Genomic DNA, 24,026 nt, shown 5'->3' on the forward strand with positions numbered 1-24,026 from the left:
TTCAATTTTTCTCCATTTCTCTCATTTCCTTTCTTTTTCACTCCCTTTTTCTCTTTTTCTCTCTCTATTTCTCTTTTTCACTCTCTTTTTCTCTCTCTTTTCATCACTTTTTTCTCTCTTTTTGTCTCTCTTTTTCTCTCTCCTTTTCTCAGGCTTTTTCTCTATTTTCTCTCTTTTTCTCTTTCTCTCACTATTTTTCTCTTTTTCTCTCTTTCTTTCTCTCATTTTTTATCTCTTTTGCTCTGACGTTTTGTCTCTATTTTTATCTTTTCACTCTTTTTCTGTCTCTTTTTCTCTCTCTTTTTCACTCTTTTTTCTCCCTTTTTCTCTTCCTCTCTCTCTTTTTCTGTCTATTTTTCTCTCCATTTTTCTTTCTCTTTTCTCTCTTTTTCTCTCTCTTTTTCTCTCTCTCTTTCTGTCTCATTCTTTCTCTCTTTTTCTCTCTTTTTTCTCCCTGTTTCTATCTCTTTTCTGTCTCGTTTTGTCGCTTTTTCTCTCTCTTTTTCACTTGTTCTCTCTCGTTTTACTCTCTTCTTCTTTCTCTTTTTCTCTCTCTTTTTCTCGTTTTATCATTTTCTCTCCTTTCTCTCGCTTTTTCTGTCTCCTTTTCTCTTTTCTCTCTCTTTTTCTCTTTCTCTCTTTTTCTCTTTTTCTCTCTCTTTTTCTCTCTCTTTTTCACTTATTTTTTCACACGTTTTCTCATTTTCTCTCACCTTTTTTCACTTTTTTCTCTCTTCTTCTCTGTCTTATCCCCTCCCTTTTTTCTCTTTTTCTCTCACTTTTTCTATCTATTTTTTCTGTTGCTCCCTTTTCCTCTCTCCTTTACTCTTTTTCTCTCTATTTACCTCTTTTTATCTCTTGTTCTATCTTTTGCTCTTATCCTCTCTCATCTTCACGTTTTCAATTTTTCTCAATTTCTCTCATTTCCTTTCTTTTTCACTCCCTTTTTCTCTTTTTCTGTCTCTATTTCTCTTTTTCACTCTCTCTTTCTCTCTCTTTTCATCACTTTTTTCTCTCTTTTTGTCTCTCTTTTTCTCTCTCCTTTTCTCAGGCTTTTTCTCTATTTTCTCTCTTTTTCTCTTTCTCTCACTATTTTTCTCTTTTTCTCTCTTTCTTTCTCTCATTTTTTATCTCTTTTGCTCTGACGTTTTGTCTCTATTTTTCTCTTTTCACTCTTTTTCTGTCTCTTTTTCTCTCTCTTTTTCACTCTTTTTTCTCCCTTTTTCTCTTCCTCTCTCTTTTTCTGTCTATTTTTCTCTCCATTTTTCTTTCTCTTTTCTCTCTTTTTCTCTCTCTTTTTCTCTCTCTCTTTCTGTCTCATTCTTTCTCTCTTTTTCTCTCTTTTTTCTCCCTGTTTCTATCTCTTTTCTGTCTCGTTTTGTCGCTTTTTCTCTCTCTTTTTCACTTGTTCTCTCTCGTTTTACTCTCTTCTTCTTTCTCTTTTTCTCTCTCTTTTTCTCGTTTTATCATTTTCTCTCCGTTCTCTCGCTTTTTCTGTCTCCTTTTCTCTTTTCTCTCTCTTTTTCTCTTTCTCTCTTTTTCTCTTTTTCTCTCTCTTTTTCACTTATTTTTTCACACGTTTTCTCATTTTCTCTCACCTTTTTTCACTTTTTTCTCTCTTCTTCTCTGTCTTATCCCCTCCCTTTTTTCTCTTTTTCTCTCACTTTTTCTATCTATTTTTTCTGTTGCTCCCTTTTCCTCTCTCCTTTACTCTTTTTCTCTCTATTTACCTCTTTTTATCTCTTGTTCTATCTTTTGCTCTTATCCTCTCTCATCTTCACGTTTTCAATTTTTCTCAATTTCTCTCATTTCCTTTCTTTTTCACTCCCTTTTTCTCTTTTTCTGTCCCTATTTCTCTTTTTCACTCTCTCTTTCTCTCTCTTTTCATCACTTTTTTCTCTCTTTTTGTCTCTCTTTTTCTCTCTCCTTTTCTCAGGCTTTTTCTCTATTTTCTCTCTTTTTCTCTTTCACTATTTTTCTCTCTTTTTCTCTCTTTCTTTCTCTCATTTTTTATCTCTTTTGCTGTGACCTTTTGTCTCTATTTTTCTCTTTTCACTCTTTTTCTGTCTCTTTTTCTCTCTCTTTTTCACTTTTTTCTTCCTTTTTCTCTTCCTCTCTCTCTTTTTCTGTCTATTTTTCTCTCCATTTTTCTTTCTCTTCTCTCTCTTTTTTCTCTCTTTTTCTCTCTCTCTTTCTGTTTCATTCTTTCTCTCTTTTTCTCTCTTTTTTCTCCATGTTTCTATCTCTTTTCTGTCTCGTTTTGTCACTTTTTCTCTCTCTTTTTCACTCTCTTTTCTCTTGTTCTCTCTCGTTTTACTCTCTTCTTCTTTCTATTTTTCTCTCTTTTTCTCGTTTTATCATTTTCTCTCTTTTCTCTTGCTTTTTCTGTCTCCTTTTCTCTTCTCTCTCTCTTTTTCTCTTTCTCTCTTTTTCTCTTTTTCTCTCTCTTTTTCTCTTTCTTTCTTTTTCTCTCTCTTTTTCTCTCTCTTTTTCTCTTATATTTTCACACTTTTTCTCATTTACTCTCACCTTTTTCACTTTTTTCTCTCTTCATCTCTGTCTTATCCCCTCTCTTTTTTCTCTTTTTCTCTCACATTTTCTCTATTTTTCTTTCTGTTTCTCTCTCCTTCAGTGTTTTTCTCTCTTTTTCTCTCTATTTACCGCTTTTTATCTCTTGTTCTATCTTTTGCTCTTTTTCTCTCTCATTTTCACGTTTTCAATTTTTCTCCATTTTTCTCATTTCCTTTCTTTTTCACTCCCTTTTTCTCTTTTTCTCTCTCTATTTCTCTTTTTCACTCTCTTTTTCTCTCTCTTTTCATCACTTTTTTCTCTCTTTTTGTCTCTCTTTTTCTCTCTCCTTTTCTCAGGCTTTTTCTCTATTTTCTCTCTTTTTCTCATTCTCTCACTATTTTTCTCTTTTTCTCTCTTTCTTTCTCTCATTTTTTATCTCTTTTGCTCTGACTTTTTGTCTCTATTTTTCTCTGTTTTTCTCTTTTCACTCTTTTTCTGTCTCTTTTTCTCTCTCTTTTTCACTCTTTTTTTCCCTTTTTCTCTTCCTCTCTCTCTTTTTCTGTCTATTTTCTCTCCATTTTTCTTTCTCTTTTCTCTCTTTTTTCTCTCTTTTTCTCTCTCTCTTTCTGTCTCATTCTTTCTCTCTTTTTCTCTCTTTTTTCTCCCTGTTTCTATCTCTGTTCTGTCTCGTTTTGTCGCTTTTTCTCTCTCTTTTTCACTCTCTTTTCTCTTGTTCTCTCTCGTTTTACTCTCTTCTTCTTTCTCTTTCTCTCTCTCTTTTTCTCGTTTTATCATTTTCTCTCTTTTCTCCCGCTTTTTCTGTCTCCTTTTCTCTTTTCTCTCTCTTTTTCTCTTTCTCTCTTTTTCTCTTTTTCTCTCTCTTTTTCTCTTATTTTTTCACACTTTTTCTCATTTTCTCTCACCTTATTTCACTTTTTTCACTCTTCTTCTCTGACTTATCCCCTCTCTTTTTTCTCTTTTTCTCTCACCTTTTCTCTATTTTTCTATCTGTTTCTCTCTCTTTTTCTCTCTCCTTTACTCTTTTTCTTTCTTTTTCTCTCTATTTACCTCTTTTTATCTACTTTTCTATCTTTTTCTCTCTCCTTTTCTCTTTCTCTCTTTTTCTCTCTCTTTTTCTCTTTTTCTCTCTCTTTTTCTCTCTCATTTTCTATTTTTCTCCTTTTCTCTCTCTCTTTCTCTCTCTTTTCTCCTTTTGTGAATACAACAGCATTCATTCGTTCAATGAAACAAACTACACGTTTAAATGCATTGAATAGAGCTTCTCATTCATTGAATATATCAAGCTTAATTCATTCACTCAAAGACTCAATCTTCAATCATTCAATTCAATGAATCAAACGTTATTCTTTAGATTCAATGAAAGACATTTAGCTCATGGATTTAATCAAACTGCACTCATTTATTTACTGAAACAAACTGCATTCATTCATTACTTCATTGAATCAACTGCACTCATTCATTCAATGAAACAAACCACACGTGTTAATATCAAATTTTTTCGATGGCTCGAGCTGAACACGTTCATTCAATGAAACAAACTGCAATCATTTATCCATTCATACATTCAATGATTCAAACGGTATTCTTTAGTTCAATGAAACAAACTTAACACATACGTTTAATGAATCTGAATGCATTCATTCACGGCAGTTTTCAAACATCACGCAGTCATTCATTTAAATAAACTGCACGTTTAAAATCTTTGAGTCTCTCATTCGTTGAATGTCTCAGTATTAACTAATTCACGCCAGTAATCATATTTCAATCATTCATTCAATGAAAAAAATACTTATCCATTGAATCCAGAAACAAGCTTACGACCATTCATTTAATGATTCCAACTGCATTAATTTATTCAATGAATCAAAGTGGACTCAGTCATTATATGATACAAAGTGCACTTGTTATTTCATTCATTCATTCAAAGAATCAAACTTCGTTCATTCAATGAACCAAACTTCAATCATTCATTCAATTAATCAAACATCAATCGTACATTCAATGAATCAAACGTTATTCATTGAATCCAGCAACAGTCTTAACACATTGACTAAATAAATACAACTGCATTCATTCATTCAATGATTCAAACTGAACTCATTCATTCAATAAAATAAACCGCACGTGTTAATTCAAAGAGTAGAGTTTATGTCATCTTTGCAATGTCTCGAGGTTAACACATGCATTCATTGAAACATTCATTGATTGAAGCAAACTTCAATCGTAAATTCAATGACTCGAATGTCATTCAATGCATTGATTTCATGAGTCTAACTGCATTCATTCTTTTAAAGATTCAAAACTGCACTCAGTCATTCAATCAATCAAACTGTATTTATTGTTTCAATGAAAAAAACTTAACTCATACATTAAAAGAATAAAACTGCACTCATTGATGTACTGAAACAATCTGCATCGTTCGCTCATTCATTAGATTGACGTGCGCTCGTTCATTCAATGAAACAAACTGTACATTTAAATTCATGATGTTGAGCTTGTCCCATTCATTCCGTGTCTCAAGCTTCACTCATTCATTCAATGAATCAAACTTCAATCATTCAGTCAATGAATCAAACGTTACTCATTGATTCAAAGAAACAAACGTAACTCTTACTTTTAACGAATCAAACTGCATTCTTTCATTCAAATAATGAAGCGTCAATCATTCATTCAACGTTATTTTATGATTCAATGAAACAAAGCATTTATCTACTCAATCCAACTGCATTCATTCGCTCATTCAGTGAAGCTTAATTCATTCACTCTAATAATCAACATTCAGTCATTCATTCAATGAATTAAACGTTATTCATTGATCCAACGCAACAAACGTAACTGCTGCTTTAAACAAATCAAACAGGATTCATTCATTCAACGAATCAAACTTCAACCGTTCAGTCAATGAATCAAACGTAATTCATTGAATTCAGGAACAGTCTTCAAAAGCCATTTAATAAATCCAACTGTATTCAATCATTCAATGATTCAAACTGCACTCATTAATTCAATGTAACAAACCGCACGTGTTAATTCAATGACTAGAGCTTATATCATCCTTTTAATATCTCGAAGTTAACGGATTCATTCAATTTAACAAACTGCAAGCATTCATTCATTCAATGAAGCAAACTTCAATCGTACATTCAATTTATCAAATCTTTTATTGACTCAATGAAACATTGATTGAATGACTCGAACTGCATTCATTCATTCAATGATTTAAAACAGCACTCAGGCATTTATCAATGAATGAATGTTTGCAGATTGTTTCCTTGAATGAATGAATGCCTTATGCTCGAGACATTGAAATAACGAGAGAAGCTTTAATGAAGGAGTGCAGTTTGGTTCATTAACTTGTATGAGTTAAACGGCCTTGTTTGAATCATTAACTAACGTTAGATTCAGTGAATGTACGATGGAAGTTAGATTTATTTAATGAATGAATGAATGCTGTTTGATTCATTAAAAGTATGAGTTACGTTTGTTTTATTGAATCAATGAATCACGTTTGTTTCATTGAATGAATATTTGACGTTTGCTTATTTGAGTGATGAGGTAAGCTTGCGACATTCTATGAATGAGAGAAGATCTACACACAGTCATTTAATGAAACAATCTGTAAGTTTAAGTTCAGAATGCAGTTTGATTCAACGAATAAATAAATGGAGTTGGATTAATTAAATGTGTGTGTTTCGTTATTTTCATTGAATCAAAGAATAACGTTTGATTCATTGAATGTACGATGAAGTTAATTTCAATGAATGAGTGATTGCAGTTTGTTTCATTGAATGAATTGATTTAAGCTCGAGAGATTGAAATAATGAGATAAGCTCTATGCATTGTTTTAACGTGTGTGGTTTGTTGCGCTGAATGAACGAGTACAGTTTGATTCACTGAATGCGCTTTGTCTCTGTGAGTAAATGCTTCATTCAGCTTGCTTCATTAAACGTATGAGGTAAATGTCTTCCATTGAATCAAAAAAGATCGTTTGATTTTTGAATGACAGTTTGCAATTATTGAATCAATGAATAACGTTTGATTCAATGAATGAATGATTGAAGTTTGATTCATTGAATGAATGAATACTATTTGATTCGTTAAAAATATGAGTTATTTTGGAATTATTGAATGAATGATTGACATTGGATTGATTGAATGAATTATTGAAAATTGACCATTTGAGTAAACGCGTTAGGTTCACTATATTGAAATAATGAGACAAGCTCTACTCATTGCATTAACACGTGCAGTTTACCTCATTTGCATTCATTAAATACGTGTTAAGTTTGTTTGATTGGATCAAAGAATAACGTTTGATTCATTAATTGTACGATCGAAGTTTGCTTCAATGAAAGAATGATTGCAGTTTGTTTCATTGATTTGCATCCGTTTGTCTCAAGCTTAGCTGTTTCATGCAGTGAATCAAACCGCACATGATAATTCAAAGAGTAGAGCTAATCTCAAACGTAAGACCTGCAGTTAATGAATCCAACCGCATCCACTCATTCAAAGAAACAAACTGCACGTTTAAATACATTGGGCACACCTTGTCTCATTCATTGAACGTCTTAAGCTAAATTCCATCTCTCAAAGAATCAAAGATCACTCTTTTTTCTCTTTTTCTGTTTTTCTCTCTCTTTTTACTCTCTTCTGCTTTCGCTTTTTCTCTCACATTTTCTCGTTTTATCATATTCTCTCTTTTTCTCTCGCTTTTTCTGTCTCCTTTTCTCTTTTCTCTCTCCTTTTCTCTTTCTCTTTCTTTTTCTCTCTCTTTTCTCTTTTTTCACGCTTTTTCTCATTTACACTCACCTTTTTTCACTTTTTTCTCTCTTCTTCTCTGTCTTATCCCTTATCTTTTTTCTCTTTTTCTCTCACTTTTTCTCTATTTTCTTCCTGTTTCGCTCTCATTTTCCCTCTCCTTTCCACTTTTTCACTCTTTCTCTCTCTATTTACCGCTTTTTATCTCTTGTTCTATCTTTTGCTCTTTTTCTCTCTCATTTTCTCGTTTTCAATTTTTCTCCATTTCCTTCATTTCCTTTCTTTTTCTCTCCCTTTTTCCCTTTTTCTCTCTCTATTTCTGTTTTTCACTCTCTTTTTCTCTCTCTTTTCATCACTTTTTTCTCTCTTTTTGTCTCTCTTTTTCTCTCTCCTTTACTCAGTCCTTTATTCTCTTTTTCTCTTTCTCTCACTATTTTTCTCTTATTTTCTCTCTTTCTTTCTCACTTTATATCTCTTTTGCTCTGATTTTTACTCTATTTTTCTGTTTTTCTCTGTTTTTCTCTTTTCACTCTTTTTCTATCTCTTTTTCTCTCTCTTTTTCACTCTTTTTTCTCCCTTTTTCTCTTCCTCTCTCTCTTTTTCTGTCTATTTTTCTCTCCATTTTCTTTCTCTTTTCTCTCTTTTTTCTCTCTTTTTCTCTCTCTCTTTCTGTCTCATTCTTTCTCTCTTTGTCTCTCTTTTTTCTCTCTGTTTCTATCTCTTTTCTGCCTCGTTTTGTCGCTTTTTCTCTCTCTTTTTCACTCTCTTTTCTCTTGTTCTCTCTCGTTTTACTCTCTTCTTCTTTCTCTTTTTCTCTCTCTTTTTCTCGTTTTATCATTTTCTCTCTTTTCTCTCGCTTTTTCTGTCCCCTTTTCTCTTTTCTCAATCTTTTTCTCTTTCTCTCTTTTTCTCTTTTTCTCTCTCTTTTTCTCTCTCTCTTTTTCTCTCTCTTTTTCTCTTATTTTTTCACACTTTTTCTCATTTTCTCTCACTTTTTCACTTTTTTCTCTCTTCTTCTCTGTCTTATCCCCTCTCTTTTTTCTCTTTTTCTCTCACATTTTCTCTATTTTTCTTTCTGTTTCTCTCTCCTTTACTCTTTTTCTCTCTTTCTCTCTCTATTTACCGCTTTTTATCTCTTGTTCTATCTTTTGCTCTTTTTCTCTCTCATTTTCACGTTTTCAATTTTTCTCCATTTCTCTCATTTCCTTTCTTTTTCACTCCCTTTTTCTCTTTTTCTCTCTCTATTTCTCTTTTTCACTCTCTTTTTCTCTCTCTTTTCATCACTTTTTTCTCTCTTTTTGTCTCTCTTTTTCTCTCTCCTTTTCTCAGGCTTTTTCTCTATTTTCTCTCTTTTTCTCTTTCTCTCACTATTTTTCTCTTTTTCTCTCTTTCTTTCTCTCATTTTTTATCTCTTTTGCTCTGACGTTTTGTCTCTATTTTTATCTTTTCACTCTTTTTCTGTCTCTTTTTCTCTCTCTTTTTCACTCTTTTTTCTCCCTTTTTCTCTTCCTCTCTCTCTTTTTCTGTCTATTTTTCTCTCCATTTTTCTTTCTCTTTTCTCTCTTTTTCTCTCTCTTTTTCTCTCTCTCTTTCTGTCTCATTCTTTCTCTCTTTTTCTCTCTTTTTTCTCCCTGTTTCTATCTCTTTTCTGTCTCGTTTTGTCGCTTTTTCTCTCTCTTTTTCACTTGTTCTCTCTCGTTTTACTCTCTTCTTCTTTCTCTTTTTCTCTCTCTTTTTCTCGTTTTATCATTTTCTCTCCTTTCTCTCGGTTTTTCTGTCTCCTTTTCTCTTTTCTCTCTCTTTTTCTCTTTCTCTCTTTTTCTCTTTTTCTCTCTCTTTTTCTCTCTCTTTTTCACTTATTTTTTCACACGTTTTCTCATTTTCTCTCACCTTTTTTCACTTTTTTCTCTCTTCTTCTCTGTCTTATCCCCTCCCTTTTTTCTCTTTTTCTCTCACTTTTTCTATCTATTTTTTCTGTTGCTCCCTTTTCCTCTCTCCTTTACTCTTTTTCTCTCTATTTACCTCTTTTTATCTCTTGTTCTATCTTTTGCTCTTATCCTCTCTCATCTTCACGTTTTCAATTTTTCTCAATTTCTCTCATTTCCTTTCTTTTTCACTCCCTTTTTCTCTTTTTCTGTCTCTATTTCTCTTTTTCACTCTCTCTTTCTCTCTCTTTTCATCACTTTTTTCTCTCTTTTTGTCTCTCTTTTTCTCTCTCCTTTTCTCAGGCTTTTTCTCTATTTTCTCTCTTTTTCTCTTTCTCTCACTATTTTTCTCTTTTTCTCTCTTTCTTTCTCTCATTTTTTATCTCTTTTGCTCTGACGTTTTGTCTCTATTTTTCTCTTTTCACTCTTTTTCTGTCTCTTTTTCTCTCTCTTTTTCACTCTTTTTTCTCCCTTTTTCTCTTCCTCTCTCTTTTTCTGTCTATTTTTCTCTCCATTTTTCTTTCTCTTTTCTCTCTTTTTCTCTCTCTTTTTCTCTCTCTCTTTCTGTCTCATTCTTTCTCTCTTTTTCTCTCTTTTTTCTCCCTGTTTCTATCTCTTTTCTGTCTCGTTTTGTCGCTTTTTCTCTCTCTTTTTCACTTGTTCTCTCTCGTTTTACTCTCTTCTTCTTTCTCTTTTTCTCTCTCTTTTTCTCGTTTTATCATTTTCTCTCCGTTCTCTCGCTTTTTCTGTCTCCTTTTCTCTTTTCTCTCTCTTTTTCTCTTTCTCTCTTTTTCTCTTTTTCTCTCTCTTTTTCACTTATTTTTTCACACGTTTTCTCATTTTCTCTCACCTTTTTTCACTTTTTTCTCTCTTCTTCTCTGTCTTATCCCCTCCCTTTTTTCTCTTTTTCTCTCACTTTTTCTATCTATTTTTTCTGTTGCTCCCTTTTCCTCTCTCCTTTACTCTTTTTCTCTCTATTTACCTCTTTTTATCTCTTGTTCTATCTTTTGCTCTTATCCTCTCTCATCTTCACGTTTTCAATTTTTCTCAATTTCTCTCATTTCCTTTCTTTTTCACTCCCTTTTTCTCTTTTTCTGTCCCTATTTCTCTTTTTCACTCTCTCTTTCTCTCTCTTTTCATCACTTTTTTCTCTCTTTTTGTCTCTCTTTTTCTCTCTCCTTTTCTCAGGCTTTTTCTCTATTTTCTCTCTTTTTCTCTTTCACTATTTTTCTCTCTTTTTCTCTCTTTCTTTCTCTCATTTTTTATCTCTTTTGCTGTGACCTTTTGTCTCTATTTTTCTCTTTTCACTCTTTTTCTGTCTCTTTTTCTCTCTCTTTTTCACTTTTTTCTTCCTTTTTCTCTTCCTCTCTCTCTTTTTCTGTCTATTTTTCTCTCCATTTTTCTTTCTCTTCTCTCTCTTTTTTCTCTCTTTTTCTCTCTCTCTTTCTGTTTCATTCTTTCTCTCTTTTTCTCTCTTTTTTCTCCATGTTTCTATCTCTTTTCTGTCTCGTTTTGTCACTTTTTCTCTCTCTTTTTCACTCTCTTTTCTCTTGTTCTCTCTCGTTTTACTCTCTTCTTCTTTCTATTTTTCTCTCTTTTTCTCGTTTTATCATTTTCTCTCTTTTCTCTTGCTTTTTCTGTCTCCTTTTCTCTTCTCTCTCTCTTTTTCTCTTTCTCTCTTTTTCTCTTTTTCTCTCTCTTTTTCTCTTTCTTTCTTTTTCTCTCTCTTTTTCTCTCTCTTTTTCTCTTATATTTTCACACTTTTTCTCATTTACTCTCACCTTTTTCACTTTTTTCTCTCTTCATCTCTGTCTTATCCCCTCTCTTTTTTCTCTTTTTCTCTCACATTTTCTCTATTTTTCTTTCTGTTTCTCTCTCCTTCAGTGTTTTTCTCTCTTTTTCTCTCTCATTTTCACGTTTTCAATTTTTCTCCATTTTTCTCATTTCCTTTCTTTTTCACTCCCTTTTTCTCTTTTTCTCTCTCTATTTCTCTTTTTCACTCTCTTTTTCTCTCTCTTTTCATCACTTTTTTCTCTCTTTTTGTCTCTCTTTTTCTCTCTCCTTTTCTCAGGCTTTTTCTCTATTTTCTCTCTTTTTCTCATTCTCTCACTATTTTTCTCTTTTTCTCTCTTTCTTTCTCTCATTTTTTATCTCTTTTGCTCTGACTTTTTGTCTCTATTTTTCTCTGTTTTTCTCTTTTCACTCTTTTTCTGTCTCTTTTTCTCTCTCTTTTTCACTCTTTTTTTCCCTTTTTCTCTTCCTCTCTCTCTTTTTCTGTCTATTTTTCTCTCCATTTTTCTTTCTCTTTTCTCTCTTTTTTCTCTCTTTTTCTCTCTCTCTTTCTGTCTCATTCTTTCTCTCTTTTTCTCTCTTTTTTCTCCCTGTTTCTATCTCTGTTCTGTCTCGTTTTGTCGCTTTTTCTCTCTCTTTTTCACTCTCTTTTCTCTTGTTCTCTCTCGTTTTACTCTCTTCTTCTTTCTCTTTCTCTCTCTCTTTTTCTCGTTTTATCATTTTCTCTCTTTTCTCCCGCTTTTTCTGTCTCCTTTTCTCTTTTCTCTCTCTTTTTCTCTTTCTCTCTTTTTCTCTCTTTCTCTCTCTATTTACCGCTTTTTATCTCTTGTTCTATCTTTTGCTCTTTTTCTCTCTCATTTTCACGTTTTCAATTTTTCTCCATTTCTCTCATTTCCTTTCTTTTTCACTCCCTTTTTCTCTTTTTCTCTCTCTATTTCTCTTTTTCACTCTCTTTTTCTCTCTCTTTTCATCACTTTTTTCTCTCTTTTTGTCTCTCTTTTTCTCTCTCCTTTTCTCAGGCTTTTTCTCTATTTTCTCTCTTTTTCTCTTTCTCTCACTATTTTTCTCTTTTTCTCTCTTTCTTTCTCTCATTTTTTATCTCTTTTGCTCTGACGTTTTGTCTCTATTTTTATCTTTTCACTCTTTTTCTGTCTCTTTTTCTCTCTCTTTTTCACTCTTTTTTCTCCCTTTTTCTCTTCCTCTCTCTCTTTTTCTGTCTATTTTTCTCTCCATTTTTCTTTCTCTTTTCTCTCTTTTTCTCTCTCTTTTTCTCTCTCTCTTTCTGTCTCATTCTTTCTCTCTTTTTCTCTCTTTTTTCTCCCTGTTTCTATCTCTTTTCTGTCTCGTTTTGTCGCTTTTTCTCTCTCTTTTTCACTTGTTCTCTCTCGTTTTACTCTCTTCTTCTTTCTCTTTTTCTCTCTCTTTTTCTCGTTTTATCATTTTCTCTCCTTTCTCTCGCTTTTTCTGTCTCCTTTTCTCTTTTCTCTCTCTTTTTCTCTTTCTCTCTTTTTCTCTTTTTCTCTCTCTTTTTCTCTCTCTTTTTCACTTATTTTTTCACACGTTTTCTCATTTTCTCTCACCTTTTTTCACTTTTTTCTCTCTTCTTCTCTGTCTTATCCCCTCCCTTTTTTCTCTTTTTCTCTCACTTTTTCTATCTATTTTTTCTGTTGCTCCCTTTTCCTCTCTCCTTTACTCTTTTTCTCTCTATTTACCTCTTTTTATCTCTTGTTCTATCTTTTGCTCTTATCCTCTCTCATCTTCACGTTTTCAATTTTTCTCAATTTCTCTCATTTCCTTTCTTTTTCACTCCCTTTTTCTCTTTTTCTGTCTCTATTTCTCTTTTTCACTCTCTCTTTCTCTCTCTTTTCATCACTTTTTTCTCTCTTTTTGTCTCTCTTTTTCTCTCTCCTTTTCTCAGGCTTTTTCTCTATTTTCTCTCTTTTTCTCTTTCTCTCACTATTTTTCTCTTTTTCTCTCTTTCTTTCTCTCATTTTTTATCTCTTTTGCTCTGACGTTTTGTCTCTATTTTTCTCTTTTCACTCTTTTTCTGTCTCTTTTTCTCTCTCTTTTTCACTCTTTTTTCTCCCTTTTTCTCTTCCTCTCTCTTTTTCTGTCTATTTTTCTCTCCATTTTTCTTTCTCTTTTCTCTCTTTTTCTCTCTCTTTTTCTCTCTCTCTTTCTGTCTCATTCTTTCTCTCTTTTTCTCTCTTTTTTCTCCCTGTTTCTATCTCTTTTCTGTCTCGTTTTGTCGCTTTTTCTCTCTCTTTTTCACTTGTTCTCTCTCGTTTTACTCTCTTCTTCTTTCTCTTTTTCTCTCTCTTTTTCTCGTTTTATCATTTTCTCTCCGTTCTCTCGCTTTTTCTGTCTCCTTTTCTCTTTTCTCTCTCTTTTTCTCTTTCTCTCTTTTTCTCTTTTTCTCTCTCTTTTTCACTTATTTTTTCACACGTTTTCTCATTTTCTCTCACCTTTTTTCACTTTTTTCTCTCTTCTTCTCTGTCTTATCCCCTCCCTTTTTTCTCTTTTTCTCTCACTTTTTCTATCTATTTTTTCTGTTGCTCCCTTTTCCTCTCTCCTTTACTCTTTTTCTCTCTATTTACCTCTTTTTATCTCTTGTTCTATCTTTTGCTCTTATCCTCTCTCATCTTCACGTTTTCAATTTTTCTCAATTTCTCTCATTTCCTTTCTTTTTCACTCCCTTTTTCTCTTTTTCTGTCCCTATTTCTCTTTTTCACTCTCTCTTTCTCTCTCTTTTCATCACTTTTTTCTCTCTTTTTGTCTCTCTTTTTCTCTCTCCTTTTCTCAGGCTTTTTCTCTATTTTCTCTCTTTTTCTCTTTCACTATTTTTCTCTCTTTTTCTCTCTTTCTTTCTCTCATTTTTTATCTCTTTTGCTGTGACCTTTTGTCTCTATTTTTCTCTTTTCACTCTTTTTCTGTCTCTTTTTCTCTCTCTTTTTCACTTTTTTCTTCCTTTTTCTCTTCCTCTCTCTCTTTTTCTGTCTATTTTTCTCTCCATTTTTCTTTCTCTTCTCTCTCTTTTTTCTCTCTTTTTCTCTCTCTCTTTCTGTTTCATTCTTTCTCTCTTGTTCTCTCTTTTTTCTCCATGTTTCTATCTCTTTTCTGTCTCGTTTTGTCACTTTTTCTCTCTCTTTTTCACTCTCTTTTCTCTTGTTCTCTCTCGTTTTACTCTCTTCTTCTTTCTATTTTTCTCTCTTTTTCTCGTTTTATCATTTTCTCTCTTTTCTCTTGCTTTTTCTGTCTCCTTTTCTCTTCTCTCTCTCTTTTTCTCTTTCTCTCTTTTTCTCTTTTTCTCTCTCTTTTTCTCTTTCTTTCTTTTTCTCTCTCTTTTTCTCTCTCTTTTTCTCTTATATTTTCACACTTTTTCTCATTTACTCTCACCTTTTTCACTTTTTTCTCTCTTCATCTCTGTCTTATCCCCTCTCTTTTTTCTCTTTTTCTCTCACATTTTCTCTATTTTTCTTTCTGTTTCTCTCTCCTTCAGTGTTTTTCTCTCTTTTTCTCTCTATTTACCGCTTTTTATCTCTTGTTCTATCTTTTGCTCTTTTTCTCTCTCATTTTCACGTTTTCAATTTTTCTCCAGTTTTCTCATTTCCTTTCTTTTTCACTCCCTTTTTCTCTTTTTCTCTCTCTATTTCTCTTTTTCACTCTCTTTTTCTCTCTCTTTTCATCACTTTTTTCTCTCTTTTTGTCTCTCTTTTTCTCTCTCCTTTTCTCAGGCTTTTTCTCTATTTTCTCTCTTTTTCTCATTCTCTCACTATTTTTCTCTTTTTCTCTCTTTCTTTCTCTCATTTTTTATCTCTTTTGCTCTGACTTTTTGTCTCTATTTTTCTCTGTTTTTCTCTTTTCACTCTTTTTCTGTCTCTTTTTCTCTCTCTTTTTCACTCTTTTTTTCCCTTTTTCTCTTCCTCTCTCTCTTTTTCTGTCTATTTTTCTCTCCATTTTTCTTTCTCTTTTCTCTCTTTTTTCTCTCTTTTTCTCTCTCTCTTTCTGTCTCATTCTTTCTCTCTTTTTCTCTCTTTTTTCTCCCTGTTTCTATCTCTGTTCTGTCTCGTTTTGTCGCTTTTTCTCTCTCTTTTTCACTCTCTTTTCTCTTGTTCTCTCTCGTTTTACTCTCTTCTTCTTTCTCTTTCTCTCTCTCTTTTTCTCGTTTTATCATTTTCTCTCTTTTCTCCCGCTTTTTCTGTCTCCTTTTCTCTTTTCTCTCTCTTTTTCTCTTTCTCTCTTTTTCTCTTTTTCTCTCTCTTTTTCTCTTATTTTTTCACACTTTTTCTCATTTTCTCTCACCTTATTTCACTTTTTTCACTCTTCTTCTCTGACTTATCCCCTCTCTTTTTTCTCTTTTTCTCTCACCTTTTCTCTATTTTTCTATCTGTTTCTCTCTCTTTTTCTCTCTCCTTTACTCTTTTTCTTTCTTTTTCTCTCTATTTACCTCTTTTTATCTACTTTTCTATCTTTTTCTCTCTCCTTTTCTCTTTCTCTCTTTTTCTCTCTCTTTTTCTCTTTTTCTCTCTCTTTTTCTCTCTCATTTTCTATTTTTCTCCTTTTCTCTCTCTCTTTCTCTCTCTTTTCTCCTTTTGTGAATACAACAGCATTCATTCGTTCAATGAAACAAACTACACGTTTAAATGCATTGAATAGAGCTTCTCATTCATTGAATATATCAAGCTTAATTCATTCACTCAAAGACTCAATCTTCAATCATTCAATTCAATGAATCAAACGTTATTCTTTAGATTCAATGAAAGACATTTAGCTCATGGATTTAATCAAACTGCACTCATTTATTTACTGAAACAAACTGCATTCATTCATTACTTCATTGAATCAACTGCACTCATTCATTCAATGAAACAAACCACACGTGTTAATATCAAATTTTTTCGATGGCTCGAGCTGAACACGTTCATTCAATGAAACAAACTGCAATCATTTATCCATTCATACATTCAATGATTCAAACGGTATTCTTTAGTTCAATGAAACAAACTTAACACATACGTTTAATGAATCTGAATGCATTCATTCACGGCAGTTTTCAAACATCACGCAGTCATTCATTTAAATAAACTGCACGTTTAAAATCTTTGAGTCTCTCATTCGTTGAATGTCTCAGTATTAACTAATTCACGCCAGTAATCATATTTCAATCATTCATTCAATGAAAAAAATACTTATCCATTGAATCCAGAAACAAGCTTACGACCATTCATTTAATGATTCCAACTGCATTAATTTATTCAATGAATCAAAGTGGACTCAGTCATTATATGATACAAAGTGCACTTGTTATTTCATTCATTCATTCAAAGAATCAAACTTCGTTCATTCAATGAACCAAACTTCAATCATTCATTCAATTAATCAAACATCAATCGTACATTCAATGAATCAAACGTTATTCATTGAATCCAGCAACAGTCTTAACACATTGACTAAATAAATACAACTGCATTCATTCATTCAATGATTCAAACTGAACTCATTCATTCAATAAAATAAACCGCACGTGTTAATTCAAAGAGTAGAGTTTATGTCATCTTTGCAATGTCTCGAGGTTAACACATGCATTCATTGAAACATTCATTGATTGAAGCAAACTTCAATCGTAAATTCAATGACTCGAATGTCATTCAATGCATTGATTTCATGAGTCTAACTGCATTCATTCTTTTAAAGATTCAAAACTGCACTCAGTCATTCAATCAATCAAACTGTATTTATTGTTTCAATGAAAAATACTTAACTCATACATTAAAAGAATAAAACTGCACTCATTGATGTACTGAAACAATCTGCATCGTTCGCTCATTCATTAGATTGACGTGCGCTCGTTCATTCAATGAAACAAACTGTACATTTAAATTCATGATGTTGAGCTTGTCCCATTCATTCCGTGTCTCAAGCTTCACTCATTCATTCAATGAATCAAACTTCAATCATTCAGTCAATGAATCAAACGTTACTCATTGATTCAAAGAAACAAACGTAACTCTTACTTTTAACGAATCAAACTGCATTCTTTCATTCAAATAATGAAGCGTCAATCATTCATTCAACGTTATTTTATGATTCAATGAAACAAAGCATTTATCTACTCAATCCAACTGCATTCATTCGCTCATTCAGTGAAGCTTAATTCATTCACTCTAATAATCAACATTCAGTCATTCATTCAATGAATTAAACGTTATTCATTGATCCAACGCAACAAACGTAACTGCTGCTTTAAACAAATCAAACAGGATTCATTCATTCAACGAATCAAACTTCAACCGTTCAGTCAATGAATCAAACGTAATTCATTGAATTCAGGAACAGTCTTCAAAAGCCATTTAATAAATCCAACTGTATTCAATCATTCAATGATTCAAACTGCACTCATTAATTCAATGTAACAAACCGCACGTGTTAATTCAATGACTAGAGCTTATATCATCCTTTTAATATCTCGAAGTTAACGGATTCATTCAATTTAACAAACTGCAAGCATTCATTCATTCAATGAAGCAAACTTCAATCGTACATTCAATTTATCAAATCTTTTATTGACTCAATGAAACATTGATTGAATGACTCGAACTGCATTCATTCATTCAATGATTTAAAACAGCACTCAGGCATTTATCAATGAATGAATGTTTGCAGATTGTTTCCTTGAATGAATGAATGCCTTATGCTCGAGACATTGAAATAACGAGAGAAGCTTTAATCTTTGAATGAAGGAGTGCAGTTTGGTTCATTAACTTGTATGAGTTAAACGGCCTTGTTTGAATCATTAACTAACGTTAGATTCAGTGAATGTACGATGGAAGTTAGATTTATTTAATGAATGAATGAATGCTGTTTGATTCATTAAAAGTATGAGTTACGTTTGTTTTATTGAATCAATGAATCACGTTTGACGTTTGCTTATTTGCAAATATTTGACGTTTGCTTATTTGAGTGATGAGGTAAGCTTGCGACATTCTATGAATGAGAGAAGATCTACACACAGTCATTTAATGAAACAATCTGTAAGTTTAAGTTCAGAATGCAGTTTGATTCAACGAATAAATAAATGGAGTTGGATTAATTAAATGTGTGTGTTTCGTTATTTTCATTGAATCAAAGAATAACGTTTGATTCATTGAATGTACGATGAAGTTAATTTCAATGAATGAGTGATTGCAGTTTGTTTCATTGAATGAATTGATTTAAGCTCGAGAGATTGAAATAATGAGATAAGCTCTATGCATTGTTTTAACGTGTGTGGTTTGTTGCGCTGAATGAACGAGTACAGTTTGATTCACTGAATGCGCTTTGTCTCTGTGAGTAAATGCTTCATTCAGCTTGCTTCATTAAACGTATGAGGTAAATGTCTTCCATTGAATCAAAAAAGATCGTTTGATTTTTGAATGACAGTTTGCAATTATTGAATCAATGGATAACGTTTGATTCAATGAATGAATGATTGAAGTTTGATTCATTGAATGAATGAATACTATTTGATTCGTTAAAAATATGAGTTATTTTGGAATTATTGAATGAATGATTGACATTGGATTGATTGAATGAATTATTGAAAATTGACCATTTGAGTAAACGCGTTAGGTTCACTATATTGAAATAATGAGACAAGCTCTACTCATTGCATTAACACGTGCAGTTTACCTCATTTGCATTCATTAAATACGTGTTAAGTTTGTTTGATTGGATCAAAGAATAACGTTTGATTCATTAATTGTGCGATCGAAGTTTGCTTCAATGAAAGAATGATTGCAGTTTGTTTCATTGATTTGCATCCGTTTGTCTCAAGCTTAGCTGTTTCATGCAGTGAATCAAACCGCACATGATAATTCAAAGAGTAGAGCTAATCTCAAACGTAAGACCTGCAGTTAATGAATCCAACCGCATCCACTCATTCAAAGAAACAAACTGCACGTTTAAATACATTGGGCACACCTTGTCTCATTCATTGAACGTCTTAAGCTAAATTCCATCTCTCAAAGAATCAAAGATCACTCTTTTTTCTCTTTTTCTGTTTTTCTCTCTCTTTTTACTCTCTTCTGCTTTCGCTTTTTCTCTCACATTTTCTCGTTTTATCATATTCTCTCTTTTTCTCTCGCTTTTTCTGTCTCCTTTTCTCTTTTCTCTCTCCTTTTCTCTTTCTCTCTCTTTTTCTCTCTCTTTTCTCTTTTTTCACGCTTTTTCTCATTTACACTCACCTTTTTTCACTTTTTTCTCTCTTCTTCTCTGTCTTATCCCTTATCTTTTTTCTCTTTTTCTCTCACTTTTTCTCTATTTTCTTCCTGTTTCGCTCTCATTTTCCCTCTCCTTTCCACTTTTTCTCTCTTTCTCTCTCTATTTACCGCTTTTTATCTCTTGTTCTATCTTTTGCTCTTTTTCTCTCTCATTTTCTCGTTTTCAATTTTTCTCCATTTCCTTCATTTCCTTTCTTTTTCTCTCCCTTTTTCCCTTTTTCTCTCTCTATTTCTGTTTTTCACTCTCTTTTTCTCTCTCTTTTCATCACTTTTTTCTCTCTTTTTGTCTCTCTTTTTCTCTCTCCTTTACTCAGTCCTTTATTCTCTTTTTCTCTTTCTCTCACTATTTTTCTCTTATTTTCTCTCTTTCTTTCTCACTTTATATCTCTTTTGCTCTGATTTTTACTCTATTTTTCTGTTTTTCTCTGTTTTTCTCTTTTCACTCTTTTTCTGTCTCTTTTCCTCTCTCTTTTTCACTCTTTTTTCTCCCTTTTTCTCTTCCTCTCTCTCTTTTTCTGTCTATTTTTCTCTCCATTTTCTTTCTCTTTTCTCTCTTTTTTCTCTCTTTTTCTCTCTCTCTTTCTGTCTCATTCTTTCTCTCTTTGTCTCTCTTTTTTCTCCCTGTTTCTATCTCTTTTCTGCCTCGTTTTGTCGCTTTTTCTCTCTCTTTTTCACTCTCTTTTCTCTTGTTCTCTCTCGTTTTACTCTCTTCTTCTTTCTCTTTTTCTCTCTCTTTTTCTCGTTTTATCATTTTCTCTCTTTTCTCTCGCTTTTTCTGTCCCCTTTTCTCTTTTCTCAATCTTTTTCTCTTTCTCTCTTTTTCTCTTTTTCTCTCTCTTTTTCTCTCTCTCTTTTTCTCTCTCTTTTTCTCTTATTTTTTCACACTTTTTCTCATTTTCTCTCACTTTTTTCACTTTTTTCTCTCTTCTTCTCTGTCTTATCCCCTCTCTTTTTTCTCTTTTTCTCTCACATTTTCTCTATTTTTCTTTCTGTTTCTCTCTCCTTTACTCTTTTTCTCTCTTTCTCTCTCTATTTACCGCTTTTTATCTCTTGTTCTATCTTTTGCTCTTTTTCTCTCTCATTTTCACGTTTTCAATTTTTCTCCATTTCTCTCATTTCCTTTCTTTTTCACTCCCTTTTTCTCTTTTTCTCTCTCTATTTCTCTTTTTCACTCTCTTTTTCTCTCTCTTTTCATCACTTTTTTCTCTCTTTTTGTCTCTCTTTTTCTCTCTCCTTTTCTCAGGCTTTTTCTCTATTTTCTCTCTTTTTCTCTTTCTCTCACTATTTTTCTCTTTTTCTCTCTTTCTTTCTCTCATTTTTTATCTCTTTTGCTCTGACGTTTTGTCTCTATTTTTATCTTTTCACTCTTTTTCTGTCTCTTTTTCACTCTTTTTTCTCCCTTTTTCTCTTCCTCTCTCTCTTTTTCTGTCTATTTTTCTCTCCATTTTTCTTTCTCTTTTCTCTCTTTTTTTCTCACTTTTTCTCTCTCTCTTTCTGTTTCATTCTTTCTCTCTTTTTCTCTCTTTTTTCTCCCTGTTTCTATCTCTTTTCTGTCTCGTTTTGTCGCTTTTTCTCTCTCTTTTTCACTCTCGTTTCGCTTGTTCTCTCTCGTTTTACTCTCTTTTTCTTTCTCTTTTTCACTCTCTTTTCTCTTGTTCTCTCTCGTTTTACTCTCTTCTTCTTTCTCTTTTTCTCTCTCTTTTTATCGTTTTATCATTTTCTCTCTTTTCTCTTGCTTTTTCTGTCTCCTTTTCTCTATTCTCTCTCTTTTTCTCTTTCTCTCTTTTTCTCTCTCTTTTTCTCTCTTTCTCTCTTTTTCTCTCTCTTTTTCTCTTATTTTTTCACACTTTTTCTCATTTTCTCTCACCTTTTTTCACTTTTTTCTCTCTTCTTCTCTGTCTTATCCCCTCTCTTTTTTCTCTTTTTCTCTCACTTTTTCTCTATTTTTCTTTCTGTTTCTCTCTCCTTTCCACTTTTTCTCTCTTTCTCTCTCTATTTACCGCTTTTTATCCCTTGTTCTCTTTTTCTCTCTCTATTTCTGTTTTTCACTCTCTTTTTCTCTCTCTTTTCATCACTTTTTTCTCTCTTTTTGTCTCTCTTTTTCTCTCTCCTTTTCTCAGGCTTTTTCTCTATTTTCTCTCTTTTTCTCTTTCTCTCACTATTTTTCTCTTTTTCTCTCTTTCTTTCTCTCATTTTTTATCTCTTTTGCTCTGACTTTTTGTCTCTATTTTTCTCTGTTTTTCTCTGTTTTTCTCTTTTCACTCTTTTTCTGTCTCTTTTTCTCTCTCTTTTTCACTCTTTTTTTCCCTTTTTCTCTTCCTCTCTCTCTTTTTCTGTCTATTTTTCTCTCCATTTTTCTTTCTCTTTTCTCTCTTTTTTTCTCTCCTTTTCTCCCTCTCTTTCTGTCTCATTCTTTCTCTCTTTTTCTCTCTTTTTCTCCCTGTTTCTATCTCTTTTCTGTCTCGTTTTGTCGCTTTTTCTCTCTCCTTTTCACTCTCTTTTCTCTTGTTCTCTCTCGTTTTACTCTCTTCTTCTTTCGCTTTTTCTCTCTCTTTTTCTCGTTTTATCATTTTCTCTCCTTTCTCTCGCTTTTTCTGTCTCCTTTTCTCTTTTCTCTCTCTTTTTCTCTTTCTCTCTTTTTCTCTTTTTCTCTCTCTTTTTCTCTTATTTTTTCACACGTTTTCTCATTTTCTCTCACCTTTTTTCACTTTTTTCTCTCTTCTTCTCTGTCTTATCCCCTCTCTTTTTTCTCTTTTTCTCTCACTTTTTCTATATATTTTTTCTGTTGCTCTCTCTTTTCCTCTCTCCTTTACTCTTTTTCTCTCTTTTTCTCTCTATTTACCTCTTTTTATCTCTTGTTCTATCTTTTGCTCTTTTTCTCTCTCATTTTCACGTTTTCAATTTTTCTCCATTTCTCTCATTTCCTTTCTTTTTCACTCCCTTTTTCTCTTTTTCTCTCTCTATTTCTCTTTTTCACTCTCTCTTTCTCTCTCTTTTCATCACTTTTTTCTCTCTTTTTGTCTCTCTTTTTCTCTCTCCTTTTCTCAGGCTTTTTCTCTATTTTCTCTCTTTTTCTCTTTCTCTCACTATTTTTCTCTCTTTTTCTCTCTTTCTTTCTCTCATTTTTTATCTCTTTTGCTCTGACGTTTTGTCTCTATTTTTATCTTTTCACTCTTTTTCTGTCACTTTTTCACTCTTTTTTCTCCCTTTTTCTCTTCCTCTCTCTCTTTTTCTGTCTATTTTTCTCTCCATTTTTCTTTCTCTTTTCTCTCTTTTTTTCTCACTTTTTCTCTCTCTCTTTCTGTTTCATTCTTTCTCTCTTTTTCTCTCTTTTTTCTCCCTGTTTCTATCTCTTTTCTGTCTCGTTTTGTCGCTTTTTCTCTCTCTTTTTCACTCTCGTTTCGCTTGTTCTCTCTCGTTTTACTCTCTTTTCCTTTCTCTTTTTCACTCTCTTTTCTCTTGTTCTCTCTCGTTTTACTCTCTTCTTCTTTCTCTTTTTCTCTCTCTTTTTATCGTTTTATCATTTTCTCTCTTTTCTCTTGCTTTTTCTGTCTCCTTTTCTCTATTCTCTCTCTTTTTCTCTTTCTCTCTTTTTCTCTCTCTTTTTCTCTCTTTCTCTCTTTTTCTTTCTCTTTTTCTCTTATTTTTTCACACTTTTTCTCATTTTCTCTCACCTTTTTTCACTTTTTTCTCTCTTCTTCTCTGTCTTATCCCCTCTCTTTTTTCTCTTTTTCTCTCACTTTTTCTCTATTTTTCTTTCTGTTTCTCTCTCCTTTCCACTTTTTCTCTCTTTCTCTCTCTATTTACCGCTTTTTATCCCTTGTTCTCTTTTTCTCTCTCTATTTCTGTTTTTCACTCACTTTTTCTCTCTCTTTTCATCACTTTTTTCTCTCTTTTTGTCTCTCTTTTTCTCTCTCCTTTTCTCAGGCTTTTTCTCTATTTTCTCTCTTTTTCTCTTTCTCTCACTATTTTTCTCTTTTTCTCTCTTTCTTTCTCTCATTTTTTATCTCTTTTGCTCTGACTTTTTGTCTCTATTTTTCTCTGTTTTTCTCTGTTTTTCTCTTTTCACTCTTTTTCTGTCTCTTTTTCTCTCTCTTTTTCACTCTTTTTTTCCCTTTTTCTCTTCCTCTCTCTCTTTTTCTGTCTATTTTTCTCTCCACTTTTCTTTCTCTTTTCTCTCTTTTTTTCTCTCCTTTTCTCCCTCTCTTTCTGTCTCATTCTTTCTCTCTTTTTCTCTCTTTTTCTCCCTGTTTCTATCTCTTTTCTGTCTCGTTTTGTCGCTTTTTCTCTCTCCTTTTCACTCTCTTTTCTCTTGTTCTCTCTCGTTTTACTCTCTTCTTCTTTCGCGTTTTCTCTCTCTTTTTCTCGTTTTATCATTTTCTCCCCTTTCTCTCGCTTTTTCTGTCTCCTTTTCTCTTTTCTCTCTCTTTTTCTCTTTCTCTCTTTTTCTCTTTTTCTCTCTCTTTTTCTCTTATTTTTTCACATGTTTTCTCATTTTCTCTCACCTTTTTTCACTTTTTTCTCTCTTCTTCTCTGTCTTATCCCCTCTCTTTTTTCTCTTTTTCTCTCACTTTTTCTGTATATTTTTTCTGTTGCTCTCTCTTTTCCTCTCTCCTTTACTCTTTTTCTCTCTTTTTCTCTCTATTTACCTCTTTTTATCTCTTGTTCTATCTTTTGCTCTTTTTCTCTCTCATTTTCACGTTTTCAATTTTTCTCCATTTCTCTCATTTCCTTTCTTTTTCACTCCCTTTTTCTCTTTTTC

Source organism: Chiloscyllium plagiosum, unplaced genomic scaffold (assembly GCF_037043375.1).
Source record: "Chiloscyllium plagiosum isolate Xiang-an unplaced genomic scaffold, Cpla_swu_hap1 HiC_scaffold_7, whole genome shotgun sequence".
Classification (NCBI taxonomy): Eukaryota; Metazoa; Chordata; class Chondrichthyes; order Orectolobiformes; family Hemiscylliidae; genus Chiloscyllium; species Chiloscyllium plagiosum.